The 16,863-nt window shown below is 35.0% G+C and overlaps 1 protein-coding gene across 2 annotated transcripts in view; it reads right to left on the bottom strand.

Moving 5' to 3' along the window:
- Positions 1–16,863, bottom strand: part of ACSL3 (acyl-CoA synthetase long chain family member 3) — a 72,345-nt gene that overhangs the window by 39,155 nt on the left and 16,327 nt on the right. Inside the window, exon 2 of one of the 2 annotated variants that reach the window (XM_063096933.1) lies at positions 11,382–11,439. The exons of the other annotated variant lie outside the window; for it this stretch is intronic. The gene's annotated coding sequence lies outside the window, so the exon portion shown is untranslated. The remainder of the gene's footprint in view (positions 1–11,381; positions 11,440–16,863) is intronic. 2 annotated transcript variants of the gene reach the window in all.

Here is a 16,863-nt window from a genome sequence, read left to right as displayed (position 1 = left end):
TAAAGTGGCTATGGAAAATCTAAAGAACTAGAAAACTAGCCATGCATGCTTTTTTGTATGCTGCCACATCTTAGAACAAATATCACCTTTCAAAAGTAAACTTGAACAGTTAAGTCTGTCAATCTTTTCATTCGTGGCTTCTAGGTTTCCAATTCAGTTTAAGAAGGCCTCACACATACAAAGGTTAAACTAATGGTCTCCTTTATTTTTTCTAGTATTTGCATAATTTTTACATCTAGATCTTTAATCAACAGAGAGTTTGTTTTTCTATATAGTGGGAAGGAGAAAGCTAACATTCTTTCCTCAGATGAACTATCTCAACCAGTTATTAAACCAACCACCCTCTCCTCATTAACCAAAATGTCATCTTCACTAACTTCTCATTCACACTTGTGTTTCTAAATGCTATTCTTTTTCTCTGATCTATTTGTCTACTGCTTTGCTAAAACCATACACCCCTGAATACAGCAGATTTACAGCACGTTTCTCAAATGTGACCAATCACATCAAAATTACCTTAAAGGTTATTCAAAATGAAGACTTCGTAAACATGCTTCCCCTTCCCCCTCACTTTCTTACTGCCCCAATATACCTATAAACTGAAAACCCTAGTGGCAGACTCATTTTTATACAGCAACTGTGTGGTTTTTAAGTACACTGATGCTTAAGAACTACTGTTATAAATATCTGGTAAGGCCCTCACCATCCAGGGGAAGGGAAGGGAGGAAAGAAGAGAAAAGGAAATGAAACAGAAGGAGCAGAAGGAGAAAAAGGAAAAAGGAGAGGAGGAAGGGAAGGGTTATTTACATCTTATATCATTTTAATTAGCAATTGCTTTAAATCATAAGGATCAAGTAAAAGGAAGATCTTTTCCCTGTGTGACTTCTATCATTTGAAACAAAGAACACAGGAGACTTGGAAAGAATGGAGAAGGAAGAGAGCAGACAGAATTTTGTGTTACTGTCAGAAAGCTGAAGACAGATGTTGAAGTTATGTAAACAACTGTACATAAAACAATGGAGATTAATGCCCATCTATACAATTACTCTCAAATGATACACTTCCAGAGTGCATAAAGTTGATGTTAAAATTAAATTATATGCTAAATTGTAACTAAGGAGTATTAATATTATAGTCATATGACCTATATTAACTCCCCATTAAAAAAAAATTGCTACAAATCCTTACATGAAAAAGAGAGGACAAGTGTTTTAATAAGAGAAAAACAGGGAGGGAGTAGGCTGCCATGGGGAACACGTTCATACTAATATATTAAATGGTTCTGCCTGTTTAGATCTGGTTGCAGCTACCTAAATGTAGACATTTGAAGAACCTCTTAGGCTCAGGAGACGCAGCATGGTACCTCAACCCCAAATTTGTAGGCCTGTAGAATTAACATCCACAAAGTTGGTGGAATGAACAAAAAGTGAGAGTCACCCTCAGGATCTAAGACACATGCTATGTCCACAGGTGAGAAGAGGCCAGTGAAACCATTATATTCACACTCTATTAATACTAGGGGTCAAATGTGTTCCCCAAAAGTTCATGTATTGGAAATTTGATCTCCACTGTAACAGTATGAAAAGGGTAGGAAACCCAATTACAGTATTTGAAACACAGGGCCTTTGAGAAGTGATGTAACATGAGGACTATGCCCTCATGATAGACTAATCCATTCATGGAGTAACAGATTAATGGTTTAATTGGCTGTCATGGGCATGGTTCTGACAACTTTATAACGACAGCAAATGAGAAGGTTAGTACTCTTGCTCAGCACATTCTTGCCATGTGATAAGCTGGTCACCAGAAGACTCTGGGTCAGAGTTCCCACCAAGAAAGAGGCCCTCACTGGATGTGTTCTCTAGACCTTGGACTTTCCAGCCTGCAAAACTGTAAGAAATAAATTTTATTTCTTTAAAAATTACCCAATTTCAGGTATTCTGTTATAAGCAACAGAAACGAACTAATACATACAGCAAACAGGTCTTTTATGCCCCCCACATCCACCTCCATCAGAAAAAGAGACTTGAGAGTTCAACTTCCAGAGTAGGGGAGAAACCACAACATTTGGAAATACCCCTACAAACTCAAAGGCAGCAGAAGGAGGGTACCAGGAAAGAGAGGAGAGGGGTGGAGGAAATGCTCTGGAGGGGCCATCTTGATGCTCCACAATTTATTTCTTGGTTAATCTTCCCCACCACTCAATCTGATGTCCTCCTCTGTATTTTCCTTTCAGCCTACAACACCCAGACATGCATCAATATTATAACGGTTGATAGTTGCCAAAAAAAAAAATATATATATATATATATATATATATATATATATACACACATATATATATATACACACACATATCTCCTTAGCATTTTATCTCTAATAAAATACAAAGAAGTGGATTGCACAGCGATGTATACTAAAGAATTTGTATTTGTTAGTGTGAAATGTGCCTAGAATTCTTCACCAAGCTTGCAATAAGTAGAAAACAATTCTGAGTACCAACCAAGCAAGCACTTTGCAGGGAGCTTCTTACATTATCTCATTTAATTCTCACAGAAACCCAATTTCAAACAGATCATGCCCAAAGGCACTTACCACTAGGAGGTGGGGTGGGATTCTAAAGTGCATCCAAACTTTTTAATTCCCTCACAGTCCCTAAATAAACTCTATGGTTAATATTTTACTGTTAGAATTTTTAAAAAAAGAAGACAAAGGGTCCTTCACTACACTACTTTTGAAATCATCCTTTCCACACAAGTAAGTCACAGTTACATTCTACAGAAACTGAAGGAGTCCCAGATTAATGATGCAAAGTCATTTATTTTGAAATAAGAAACTGGGGTCAAGAAGGGCAAAAAGAACCATTTCCTTCCCAGAACTAGTCTCAGAGTTGTAATGGAAAATGCAACCAGCAACTTCTATTTGCTGTCAGGAAAGTTTCTTTAGAGGACTCTGGTTCTAATGAACATGTTTGCTTCTCAGCTTCCCAAGGCTAAAAGCTTAACAAAAAAGACCTATCTGGTTCAGGAGAATGGTTTTAGAACATTCACTGACTATATACCCTGATGCCCCAAAACCAGACCCAATGGTAGGAAAGCTGCTTTAAATTCTTAAGCATAAATACACAGGCTAATTTATTATGCATCATATAGTGGTTCTCACTCTTTCTTTACCGAAGGAAAGAAAAAGGATTTTTTTCGTTCTAAATCCCCAAATATTAACACAATCTTTCAACAGCTTTGAAGATTTCAACTCTGACCTCACAGTTGTTACTGCTATATGACACTGCAATGATTATAGGGCTGAAAATCAAGATCATTAATCCATTCAAGTACTTCCTTAATACAACGATAAAATGGTCAATAAATTCTGGACAGCAAAGTCAACTAGAGACATGAGAAGATTTAGTCATATTGCCATCTGGATTAGATGAAGTTTCAATTTACAACTAGGAAGTTTTATGAAGAAATAATAATTTAGTATTTTCTGTTGTAAGATAAAGAATTGTAACACAGCAAGGTTGCTGGCTCAAAGACAGACAGGTTACTGATTGATATGTAAAGATACTGGGAAATTGCTGTAAGAAGAGAATGTTTGCTAAAATCAAGCTTTTGTTAGTGGACTTAATTGTATTATAGAATGTCACCTTGCTTGTCTTACTGAGTGTTACCAGCTTCTACTGTTAAACTTATTAAACTAACTTAGCAAAAACTCCACCTATGTTCTCATCCTGTAACTTACTGGTCTGGAGAATAAATGCAGAAAGAGAACCCCAATTTGTGGTTAATTTCCCAAATGGAAGGAATGCCTCTCTCTTGAGGGTTCTGGGAGAATAACCCCTTTTCGGGGCTTCTCACTGCTCAGAAGAGATGGGCTTTGAGTAATCTTTGGCAGCTCCGTCACCCAGGGGAAAACAGGTGACAAATCCATGGGAGGCAAAGCAACACTTCTTAAGAAAACTATTAAGCTTATAACCTCAGAAAATGAAATTTTGGCCCTAAAGACATGCATTGGAAGGAAGGAAAGGAAGGAGAGAGTGTGGGACAGGAGAATATTTAGCAAGTCTTTCTCATGAACATATTTAAATTAAAACGTAGTTTAACAGAGCCAACTAACTTTTTTTTAATTTCAATTACCCAATGTAATTTTTAAACTTTGTCAGTCCTTTTACTATGACAGTTAGGATAACAGTAAGACTCTTGAGTATTCTCCTTGAACTATAAATACAGCTCCCTGAATTCCCTAACCCTGATCAAGACAAATTTAAATTAATAATTTAAAAAATCTACTTTTATTCCCTCTTCTAGATAAAAATCATTAGGAAACAGAGAAACTAGGCAAGAAAATATATACCCTTTTCAAAATGATACAAAACAGGTATTTTAAACACCCCCCAACCAGTCTCAGCTCTGCCACCAATAACTATGAGATCTTGACCAGATCACCAAATCTTAATACGCTCATCATTAATATTAGATCAACTAGATCAATTTTATTATTATATTCCACTGATGCCTAGAGCTCCCAAAATCAATTTAGGGCAATTTCACTGAGAGCCAAACAATGAAGATTTAAACAATCCGAGGAACTCTGTCTTCTTTGTATACGACTTCCTCCCTTTTGGGGGGGGGGGGGTAGGAAAAGAGCTCCCCTGAAGATTCCTAAAATTCATTTCAAAAATTCTAACCTCCAATCAGATCAGATTGTCTCCAAGGTGAGTAAAGGTACACGTACGTACAAGAAGAGGATGGGGAAAGCCTTTAATTCCTTTTCATTTTTGAATCATGTGAATGTACTATCTTAATGACAAATACTTTTTTACATACGGTGGTCCATGATTGATAATTTGCTGATCCAACAAAGTTGGGATGGGCTCAGGTCTGAGTTAAGCCAAGTAAAGGAGAACTAGCTGCTTCAAACCACCCACCAACCCCTCAACCCCCATAGACACACACCAGCTTTAACGCACTGGGCAAAAAATCTGGGTTTATATATTCATCCTGATTTCTTGTATCTCTGTCCACACAGCTGAGAGAAGAGTCAAGTACCCCAGAAAAGGAAACTGTCAGATGGTGCTCCCTTAAGTTAATAAATGTGTGAAGCCTAAGGTCAAGCAGCTAAGCAGACTTTTTACACACTGGAATATCCCTTCTTTAGGGTTGCCAGATTTAACAAATTTAAATTCAGATTTAACCAGGTGCCTCATATTTTACATGGCACCCCACTTCCATCTCCAATCTGCCACAGTGTTACAATTAATTAGGGTGACCAACCACCCTGGTTTGCCTGGGACTACTTGGTTTCCCAGGATACAGGACTTTGATTACTAAAAACCAGGAAAGTCCCAGGCCAAGAGGGACAAGCTGGTCACCCTACAATTAATCGTCATATGGAGTCAGCAAACTAATTGTAGCCTGGCTCTATCAATAGTTAAATTTATTTTATTTTTTCACGAAATAACCTTTTTCTACCTTATTTCTCCATATATATCATTGTTTATCTAATGCACAAAATTAAAGTAAGAATAAAATGTGAAATGCAGTACCTACATAAAGGGCTCTGGAAAATGCACAGGTGTTATAAAAGCTAGTTATGAGTACAAATGATTTGGGTACAAAGTTCAGTTTCATGCAGAGTTTCCAAGCAGACATGTACTTGTTTCATTTATATACTTTGTATGATTTACTAAAGGTGCTATTACTTGCAACACTGGTTTGATTACATATAAAGAATGTTCAATAAACTCATGCCTTTTAGAAGTACAGCAATAAGCTCTGGGTTTGATGCTGGCCTTCCATTTAATCACTGCATAGCATGAGACAAGTGTCTTAACATGCTCAAGCTTCAGGTTCAACTGTAAAACCAGGGTGACAATAATAAATACTTCACAAAACTCCCATTAGGAACAAACAAGGAAAGCAGGTAAAAGCACTCTACATAAACTACAGAATACATGTGTTAATAATATTTTTAATAAAACTATGTATCTCAATATTTTTCTTCTATATTTTGGTTATTTCTTAAACCCTACTGATTCTGAAGATACTGAAGTTAATTCAGCTTTACTCTTAATGACAGCTTAGGCTACAGAATGTCACTGTAGGTAAGTTACATTTCTAAACCTCAGTCTCCTTAACTGTAAAAGGTAAAGAATATCTGTATCATAAGGCTATTATGAGGTTAAACAGTTAATACATGTAAAGTATGTAGTGCATGTCTCATAACAACCACTCAAATCTCAGCTATTTTCATCAATACTGATTCTTCTTTACCAATCATAAGGTTTTAAGAGGCTTAAATCATATGTCTATTCATGAAGTTCCTTATAACACAAAGTAATAGCCAGCAAAAAGAATAATAATGATACTTAACATCTTGTACTCATATTTGGAATTGACACTATTCCATTTAGCATCTCCAGTGAGCCAAGCATCATTGGGGATCTCTCTCCATGAGCTTCAGTGAAATGAACAAATTTACTTTTGTTTGAAATAATACATACACTAAGAATACTTTTTCCTGTGTCTTGAACTTCATGCTAAAATTGAAATGTCTTTGGATTTTAGAACACAGAAATGTGAAATCCCACTTTTGAATCCCACTCTTGTCCCAAAAGTACAGAATACATTTGGATAAAACTCAAGACAATCTTTGTTTAACCAATTCAATTTAAAAGAGCCTCCATATTTCTAAAGAAGATGTTTCCTCAGCAAGCTTCCCTAACTTTCAACCTCATGCCAAGGCCCGCCAAGACATAGTGAAGTACTCAGAGGTGTCCTAAAGTCCACTTATCTCAGTTGTCATGTAATGTATTTATTCCTAACCACCCTCCACCCAGACAACCACGAACACATGGGCCAACAATCAGTTCTGGGTTCTAAATCATTCTGCCTAACTTGCTCATCTACAGGAAAAACTTACATTCCTACTCTGCACTCTACTTAACTTCCAGGCCACATTACTCTCTTTCTATTATATCCAAAAGAAGTGAATTTTTCTCTACCCAGAAATACAACTTTTTATATTAGAATTTTATTCAAGTTTAACTTATTAAAGAAGAATGGGGATAAATGACATGTTCAGTCACGATTACCTCATCCAAATGGTAGGGCGGAGAAACTAGAGCTACTGACTAGCAGCACTGTTATAATCAGTATGTGCTAACTAGCCAAGAATTGAATGCTTTGACTGTATTAAGACAATATTGAATAGGACTATTTACCCTTTTAGTACTATTTCTTATTTATTTCAATCATTTTCTACAAAACAGTTCATGATAGCCAGCTATATAAATATTTCAGGAGACCACGAACCATTAGATTACATAATGAGCTGCCCAGATGCAGGCAGGAAAGAGAGCACTCCTGGGGTCTTAAGCAGGAGCAGAGGGCCAGCCCCTTCCACCTGGATGTAGGCAAGAAACAGAGCATGCCTGGGATCCTTAGGCAAGAGCTGAGGGCAACACTTCCCACCGGGAAACAGGCAAGGAGCACACCAAAAACACCACCTCCTCGCGGGTGACTCATGAAAGCCACCGCCATAGCCACAGCTGCCTCAAAAGCAGCTTGACGCCACAGTACTAGCCATAGCTACCATTCAGGTGGCCTGCCAGATACCCAACTGCAGTGACACAAGGAGAGTCACCAGAGGAGATTAGAAAAAGAAGAGAACCTCTCTCTCCTCAAAGCCTGCTCCAGAGTAATAGAAGAAGCAACTGCTCTACCATGCCCCTGCTTTATTTCCGATTTTAGTAATTTCTGTCTTCTCTCTTTTTTCTTGGCCAGCAAGGTTTGCAAATTCTGTCAATCTTTTTAAAGAATCAAAAAAAGACAATTAAGCAGTCTACAAAGGACCGTTGATGTAAATATTTTAATCAAACTAACTTTACATAATTCTTTTAGGGTATAATAATCTTTGTATATATTGTGTAACTTGTTAAATATGTAACTATTATTCATTTTTCTTTGACAGACTTTGTTATGTAAGATTGAAATCAAGCTCAAAACTCATTTCTCCATAAATAAAAAAAATTATATACTGACCTCAACCTGGCTGGCTGGTTGGTTGATACTTAGGGTCTTAGTAATTCTAACTCAATCCAACTAAGTACTACATTTAGTATTACATGACCCTATACCTAGGGGAGTGAACAGACAGCCCAATTTTAAGTGAAGGTTGTTTTAACTGGATTAACAATTTCACTTTTGAACTTTCCTGACTATTTTCTTCCCCAGGGTGAAATAAAAAATAAAACTAATGAAAATTCAAAGGCCAGAGGCAAGATATAATAGTACCAAACATACAAAATGTTAATAAAAGTAAATGCACTTACAGTGAGCAAAATAAAATATGCATGTCTGAGATAAGATAGCTTTCCAGGTAAATTTGGGCTTTGAGAATGTAAAAGAACTAAAGTTTCTAAATTAAGATTTAAGATTTTAAAATTCCATTTATGAGTAAGAGCTACAATAGCTTAGAATCATTTTACAATCTAAGTGTACCCAGAATACTTTTTCTTTAATTTCAAGGGTTTATATATTGTTCTGTAAGATTCATTAAGTGTTTCCTTTTCTCTTCCGCCATTCCCCTCTCCATCCCCAAAAGCACAGTTTCTTATCCATATTTTGGCAGATCAGTTTTAAAAAGAAAAGAAAAAAACATATATAATTACAACATAAGTATGTTGTGGAAATATATATAACTACAGAATCACCTGCATCACATCTAACATATCACCTTCATTTGTACTACCTAAAGGTTAAATAGCTAAGAATACTGTTTAAATATGCAATTACTTCCTTTAGTCAATACTTAACCTTGTATTGTATTTTGTTCATATATTAGTCATTTTTTTATTTTTCCTTTTTTAATTCTTTACATAAGAGTATTTTCTTCCTTTAAATTCTCAATTATTTTACCACAAATAAAGCTCTTCTTAACATGCTTCAAAATCAGTTACTAAGATAAACAGCTGTCTTTCTCTCCTCTCCTTCGTTCTCTGGTGTGCCATTTTCTGGCCTGTGAAGCTTTTCCATAAGTGTTCAAAAGCTAAATTATGTTTTAAAAATAGAAGGCACAGGAACAAGAGATCCACCTTAAACAGCTATGAGAAATATCTGGCCCTACTCTAAAAAAATTTTCCAGTTAAGCCAAGAGAGCAACAAACTTGCTGCTGTCCCCATCTCCTTTCATACTTCCAATCTAGGTACCTTGAACAAATAAATGAAAATATTCTAAATAACTTCTCTACTGCAGGACTATACATACAGATAACACTTTCTGCTACCACATGAATGTGGAACACTGGGTCATCAATATAAGTGATTAAGTCCTGAAGGCCATCAAAACTTGTCTAATCTATAAAATACTATAATCATGGACAGAACATACTTTTATAACCAGTATAATTGAACATCAGGAAAAAAATGAGAGTAATGAATTTGCTGTAAATCTATAACATATTTAAAACATTATTAATAGCTATGGTAAATGTCTAAATTTATGTATACAAGTATACAATCCTATTTATTAATGTTCTCTTTCAAATTCTACATGTCATTTTTATATGGACTACTAAAAGCATTAGAATGAACATAAAATTATGTCATCAAAATCTGCTTCCTCAGATTTTTTAAGGAATTTTAAATGGACGCAATCACACAAAGAACATGTAAACATGTGAATCAGCTTCAGTTTTTATATTATTTCTCAAGTCACAAGACTTCTGAACATGAGAATTTCCCAACTGCAAAAGAGTTTAGTTCTAGTAGTTCATGACATCCCTTCAACTTCACCACACAGTTAACCTACATAACATTCCCATGAGTTTCCTTTCCCTTTTTAAGTCCCTGGTCAAGCCAAGGCAAAATGATGACAGAGACAAAGTTACCTTTGTCACTGTACTATAGCACTTTTTCCTCATGTTCCATCCCCCCACCCCCGGTTTCTGATGTCCTTTCTCTATCCTCCTCAAGCGTCCTAAGTGCCCTACATTGAGCACAAGTAAACGTTTGAAAGCTCTAAAACCACTTCTCCATCTACCCCAATCTAGTTGATCCTCTCTATAGGCAATATTACCAATAATTTCTACAAATGCCTTACTATTTAATAACTACTATTTACTATGCCATAAATTAACTTTGCAATTTCAATTTCATTGTAAATCTAAACTATGATGATGCATCCCTAGGTAGAAATTCAAAGTTTGGGTTTCCATAACCCACTAATCACTAAAAGAAATTTATAGAGGAGTGCTGTGTTTCAATGCGTTTGCTTAATCACTTCAAAGCACTCTTCATTTGGCCATCTGTCTTCCTCAAAGAGACGAAGAAAGGAAATGTCTAAAACAAAGTGAAGAGTACTTTATTTTAATGTGAGCAAAATATATTCCTTTTTCCATCACACCTGCTTCATTCAAAAATGGTAATCTTGGATATGCACACACAGGTCTAGAAGAACATACTGTGTATTGTTAAGAGGCAATCCCTAGCGAAAGAACCAAAGAAATAAGAAAGTTTCCCATTTACTTACATACTTCCACACTGTTTACAGTTTTTAATGATAAACATCTTATGTAATTTCTTTTTTAAATCAGTTGAAAATGTAAAGATTATTAAATTCAACTGACATGGATAAAGATTTTGAAAATGATCCTCTGAAACAGAAAAAATGTCAACAATTTTGATTCTAATGGATAAAATGCTGTTTTTATGTCTTCAAAGCACTTCATCAACATGCACTATTCCTTCTAATAGCCCTGTCCACTTTTACTTTTCTTCATAAAATGCTAAGACCTTTCAGGTGGCTTGATCCTTAAATTCCTGCCCTCAAAGTTCACAAATTCTAATTCACTTCAGAAGCCACAGTAAGAAAAGAATAAAACTATTACATCTCTTATACCCCATGATAATTATAATTATCACACAGAACCTTCTATAGGTTAACAAAAAGCCCACAGCTGTTCTCCTGACCTTGAACCTACAACTTCTATTAAAATATCCAGATAGAAATTCACAACAACAGCAACACAAATTTAAAATGACCATCACATGTTGAAATGGTAATACCAGTCTAATTAGTGCTAAACTTTGCAAAATAAAGAGGGTACTGAGTTCAAATCCCTTACAGAGATATTTAATGAAATTCAAATTGAGGAAATGAAGATAGACAATATTGCTAAATAACATGGTTTAATGTTCCAATGAGTCTGTATGGAATTAAAAGAAGTACAAAATTAACTTCTCATCACTTTCATAATTCTATAGTCACTAAATGGGAAGAATTTCAAATTACTTTGTCAGTTTAGGAATAATCAGTTTTAATTAAAGATATTTTATGCCTAATAAAAAAATGTTTTATAATAAAAAAATTAAATATTTTACCAGTTGACAATGGTGGGAGGTACTAGTGCCTTGAAGATATGCGCCTTTGTGTTAATACCTGTCAAAACAATCATATAAAGAAGAAAAGCATTACTACTCATAGTCTAGTTAATCAGAGCTAAATATCAACTTTTTCCTGGAGATGTTTTACTTCTAAACCTTGAGAAAATTTCTGGTGAGTTTTTCTACAAACACCAAATATCACACTAGCAAATAGACTTTATCATGTAACTTTCTCCAAAAAAGTATATTATATACACTACACACTGATTAGAATGGCCAAAATCCAAACTCCAAAACACTACCACCACCAAATGCTGGCAAGGAGTTTGGCAGATCAACAAGAACTCTCTTTCATTGCTGGTGGGGATGCAAAATGGTACAACCACTTTGGAAGACAGCTTGGCAGTGTCTTATAACTAAGCATACTCTTAACATATGATCCAGCAACCATGTTCCTTGGTTTTACCCAGAGTTAAAAACATGTCCATAAGTAAACATGAATGGTTGTAGCAGCTGTATTCATAACTGCCAAAACATAGAAGCAAAGATGTCCTTCAATAGGTGAATGGATAAACTGTGATATATCCAGACTAATTGAACATGATTCAGAGCTAAAAAGAAATAAGCTATCAAGCCATAAAAAGAAATGTAGGAAACTTAAAATACATATTATTAACTGAAAGAAGCCAATATGGCTACATACTGTATGATTCCAACTGTATGATGTTCTGGAAAAGGCAAAACTATAGAGACAGTAAAAGGTTCAGAGGCTGCCAGGGGCTAGGGGGCAGGGAGGGATGAATAGGCAGAACACAGACGATTTTTAGGGCAGTAAAATAATCCTGTATGATACTGTAATGGTAGACACATGTCATTATACATTTGCCAAAATCTGTGGAAGGTACAACACCGAAAGTGAACCCTAATGTAAACTATAAACTTTGGGTGACAATGATATGCCCATATAGGTTCTTCACCTGTAACAAATGGACCACTGTGGTGGGAGATGCTGATAATGAGGTAGGCTGTGGCTATGTGGAGGCAGGGAGTATACGAGAAATCGCTAGACCCTCCTCTCAATTTTGCTGTGAATCTAAAACTGCTCTAAAAAGTAAAGTCTATTTTTAAAAAATGTACATCTGAAACTCAAAAAAAGTATATACTATAAAGATTGAGTTCATTTACTCATGATGATGATGGCAAAGAATAATAATAACTAAGATATATACACAGTGATATATTGTTTATAAAACACTTTTATACTTTATCTCAGTGATCTTCCCAATCACCTGTGAAGCAAATAGGTTAGCTATCACTAAATAGCCATTTTTAAAAATATAATTAACATCAACCCAAACTCACAGAGCTCATAAGTAGAGCTAAATACTAAGTATTTTAAAACAAAATTCAACACACTACTGCCTCATTATTAATTTTCTCATTCCCTGCAAGTCAGCCAGATATGGGCCGGGGGTGGGGAGGAGGACACACCTTAAAACCAGACATATCTGCATTCAAAATTCCTGCTGTTTCTTATTAGCTATGACTCTAAACAAGTTCATCCATCTATCCATGCGGGGCAGAGAGGGGATTGTATAAATTTCCTTGTTAACTTCTTGTGCCAGTTTCCTCATATGCAAATGAGGCCAACAGCAGCATAGATAAATAATTCATACCCGTATTTGTAGAATTTGTATAAAGAAAAAAGAAAAAACAACAGATGAAAACAGGTTATGCATATTAGCAGAAAATTTGCAAAAAAAAAAGCCCCAAAAGCACGTCCATTAACTATGAAAAAATGGTCAACCTCACTAGTTATCAAAGAAATGCAAATTAAAACTATCACTTCCCACATTAGATTTTTTTTTAATAGAACAAACAAACAAAAAAACAGTGTTGGCAAGGATATAGGAAACAGAATAGTTCTTGGCACTTTTGGGGAAGTGAAGTTAGTTTAGAGAGCAATTTGGCAGAATCTAGCAAAAGCTGAAAATCTAAGTTCCTGTGACCCAGTAAATCCCTTTTGAGAGATTTGTCCTGGAGATACTTTGGAACATGTGCATACTTACTTTACCCTGCTTTGTTTTGTTAATTAAATGGCCCAATGTGACAGGTCCTAGTATTTAACTGGCCCTCAATAAATGCTAAGAATCTCATCAGCAAATTACTAAATGCCTACTCAGATTCAGATTGGAAGCTTCTCATTCTGAGAATGAGACCATAGCACTCAAGAAAGTTCCTAATGCAGTGGAAGAGCCTAACAAGACAAACATGTTAACATGGCAAAAACTATTAGAGAAGTATGTAGATCACACTAAGAAAAGAGACAGGCAAATGCAGCCCTCTGTCTAGGAGGAGGAAGAGATGGCCAAGGAAGTCACTGTGAGGTGAGTTGATGTATATATTTTTGTCCAAGTAGACAATAACTGTAGGCAGTAAAAACAATATCTGCAAAAGCACAGAGGTATACAAGAAATGGGAAATTTCAGTAAACTCTAAGTATTTAGAGTAGGCTGAATAAACGACCTCAAAGATATCAGGCCCTAAATAAAACCCAGAAAGTGCAAATGTTGCCTTATTTGGGAAAAAGATTTTCACAGATATGATTAAGGATTCTGAGACAGGAAGATGATCCCGGATTATCCCGGTGTGCTCTAAATGCCATCACATGTGTTCTTACAAGAGAAAGGGAGATTTAACACACACAGAGATGATATGAAGAATTGAAGATGCCAGCCTGAAAGACTGGATTGATACAAGGAACCAGAGGGGGCTGGAAGAGGCATGGGACAGATTCTTCCCTAGAGCCTTAGAGGGAGTAAAGCTCTGCTGACACCTTGATTTCTGCCCAGTTATACTGATTCTCCAAACTTTCGGCCTCTTTTAACTCTAAGAATAAATCTGTTGTTTTAAGTCACCAAATTTGTGATTTGTTTTAACAGCCTTAGGAAACAAAAGCAGTGTCCCTCACTACTGCTAGGAATGTATGCTGTGCTAAGTGGTGAGACATTATCCATGTCTCTGAAGAGTCATCTAATTTTTATGCAGGAGAATGATGTAATCAGATCTCTGTTTCATAATGTTAAATCTGGTACCAATGTTGAGAATTTACTGGTGGAAAAAGAAACCAGAAAGTAATCAGATCTCTGTTTCATAATGTTAAATCTGGTACCAATGTTGAGAATTTACTGGTGGAAAAAGAAACCAGAAACATAAAAACCGTTTCAGAAATAAAAATCTAGACAGGAGATAAAGTTCTGGATCACCAGGTATTTGAGAAAAATCATCACTATGAAAGAGACAAAAACAAACAGAAAGACAAGAAAAGGTACCCCCATGGCAAAACACAAGGTAGGAAATCGGGAAATTTTTAATGTATGTATATGAAATTAATATTCTCAAAGGGATAAGAGAGGCCATTATATCCATGAAGCAATAATGGCATTCTATATAGAAAGAATAAAACTAAGAAAAAGCTCTTGGAAATTAATAACAGCAGCTGAAATTACAAAGTCAATAAAAGTATCAGAAAATGAGATTGAGAATATTTCTCCGAAAGAAAAGCAAAAGCAAAAAGGTAGAGGAGTAAAAACAATTTGACTCATTTTTTAAAATGAGGTATCAAATTAATCCAAGAGATCCAAGTTCCACTACAAGGGATTCCAGAAAGCATGAATGAAGAGGCATAAATTACTGAAGCATTCTGCAATAAAATATCCCAGAGCTGACAGACAAAGGTCTTCAGTTTGAAAGAGCTGAGCAGACAAATGATGGAAAAAATAACTGACCTCTAGACATAGCCTACTGAATTCTCAGATCACAAGGTATATCAGTATTCTAAAAGCTCCCCCAAAACGAAAAGCAGTTCACCTACAAACACGGTGATTGGGTAAATGATCAACAAACAAGGATACTTTTCCAAGTAAAAGGAGGTACTATTAAAAGGTGTAATTTAGGGGTGTTCCAGACAAATCAGGATGTATGGTCACTCTTCTCATGAAGGAATAAGAATTATACTGGCATCAAATGTCTCAGCAGCACTGGATGCTAGGCAGCTATGAATGATGCCTTCCAAATTTTGAGAGAAACTAATTTTAACCTAAAATTCTACTCCCAGCTAAATTCCCAATCAATTACAAGTAGAATAAAGAGATTTTCAGACATGCAAGGGCTCAAAATTTTACATTCCACAAACACACTTTGCTAAGAAATCACTTTAAAAAGTCCTTGACCATGTGCATGTATTCCTTTGATAAAACTTTTAAAACATTACTTTTTTAAAAACCTGAATTGATCTGAAGTTTTGTAATCTATTTTTACAAGAGCCAGTATAATGCTGATTCCAAAACCTGAAATACCATATAGGACAATCTCTCTAATGAATCATAAGGAAAAAAATCCTAAAATACTATCACATCTAATCCAGAGTTAAAAGAATAATACACAATAACCAAGCATAGCTTGTATACGAGTACAAAGATGCTTCCTTCAACCCCTCAGAATCTCTAATATTATCATTCTCTATATTAACAGGCTAAGTGGGATATATACATACATATTTTAGTATTCAAGTAAATATCAATTATTAACTTTAAAAGAAACTTCTTACTCAGAAACAAAAGAAAACTTCAACTTAAAAGAGTATATTTATCAGAAACCAACAACAAACATTATCCTTCCAAATCAATTTCCACTACTGAGCACTTAAAATGTGGCTTGTCCAAACTGAGATGTGCTCTAAGTGTAAAATACACATGGGATTCCAAACACTCAGTATGAATAAAAAGAATGTAAAACAACTCATTAATAATTTTTATATTGATTATATGTTGAAATGATATTATTTTGATATATGCATTAAATAAAATATATTACTATAGATTTTATACTTTTCCTTTTATTCAGTATGCCTACTAGAAATTTAAAATTACATATATGGCTCACATTTATTGCTGTCACTGAACTTCTTTTGAGCAGCACTGCAGTCTAGCCAATGAAATGATGACTTAAAAAAAAGAAATGAGGAGTACTCGTATAATACTGAAAAGGAAGAGACAAAACCATCACTGTGTACGGGTAAGTGTCTGTCTGATAAGAAAATCCAAAAAGAATCATCTAAAAAATATCCAACCAGAAAGAGAATTCACTAAGAAATCTGGAAACTAGTTACATAATAAAATTGATAGTTTTCCTATATACTATTAATAATTAGTTAGAAAATGAAATGGAAAATGATTTTAGTTACAATAGCAAAAGCAATTTTAAAATACTTCACGTAATAAAACATATATGTATATGTAAAATGCTACTGATAGACACTAAAAGACCTGAATACATGGAAAGACAGACTTGTTCCTGGGTGGAAAAGACAAATCTAATTCTACCAAAATCAATTTATAAACCAAATGTAATCCCAATCAAAATCCAACTAGGATTTTTCCAAATTGTTTTGTATAGTAACTTTATATATTAATTCTAA

Source organism: Cynocephalus volans, chromosome 1 (assembly GCF_027409185.1).
Source record: "Cynocephalus volans isolate mCynVol1 chromosome 1, mCynVol1.pri, whole genome shotgun sequence".
NCBI classification, from domain to species: Eukaryota; Metazoa; Chordata; class Mammalia; order Dermoptera; family Cynocephalidae; genus Cynocephalus; species Cynocephalus volans.
The sequence above is the reverse complement of the archived record's forward strand: the minus strand, read 5'-3'. Positions and strand labels throughout refer to the sequence as shown.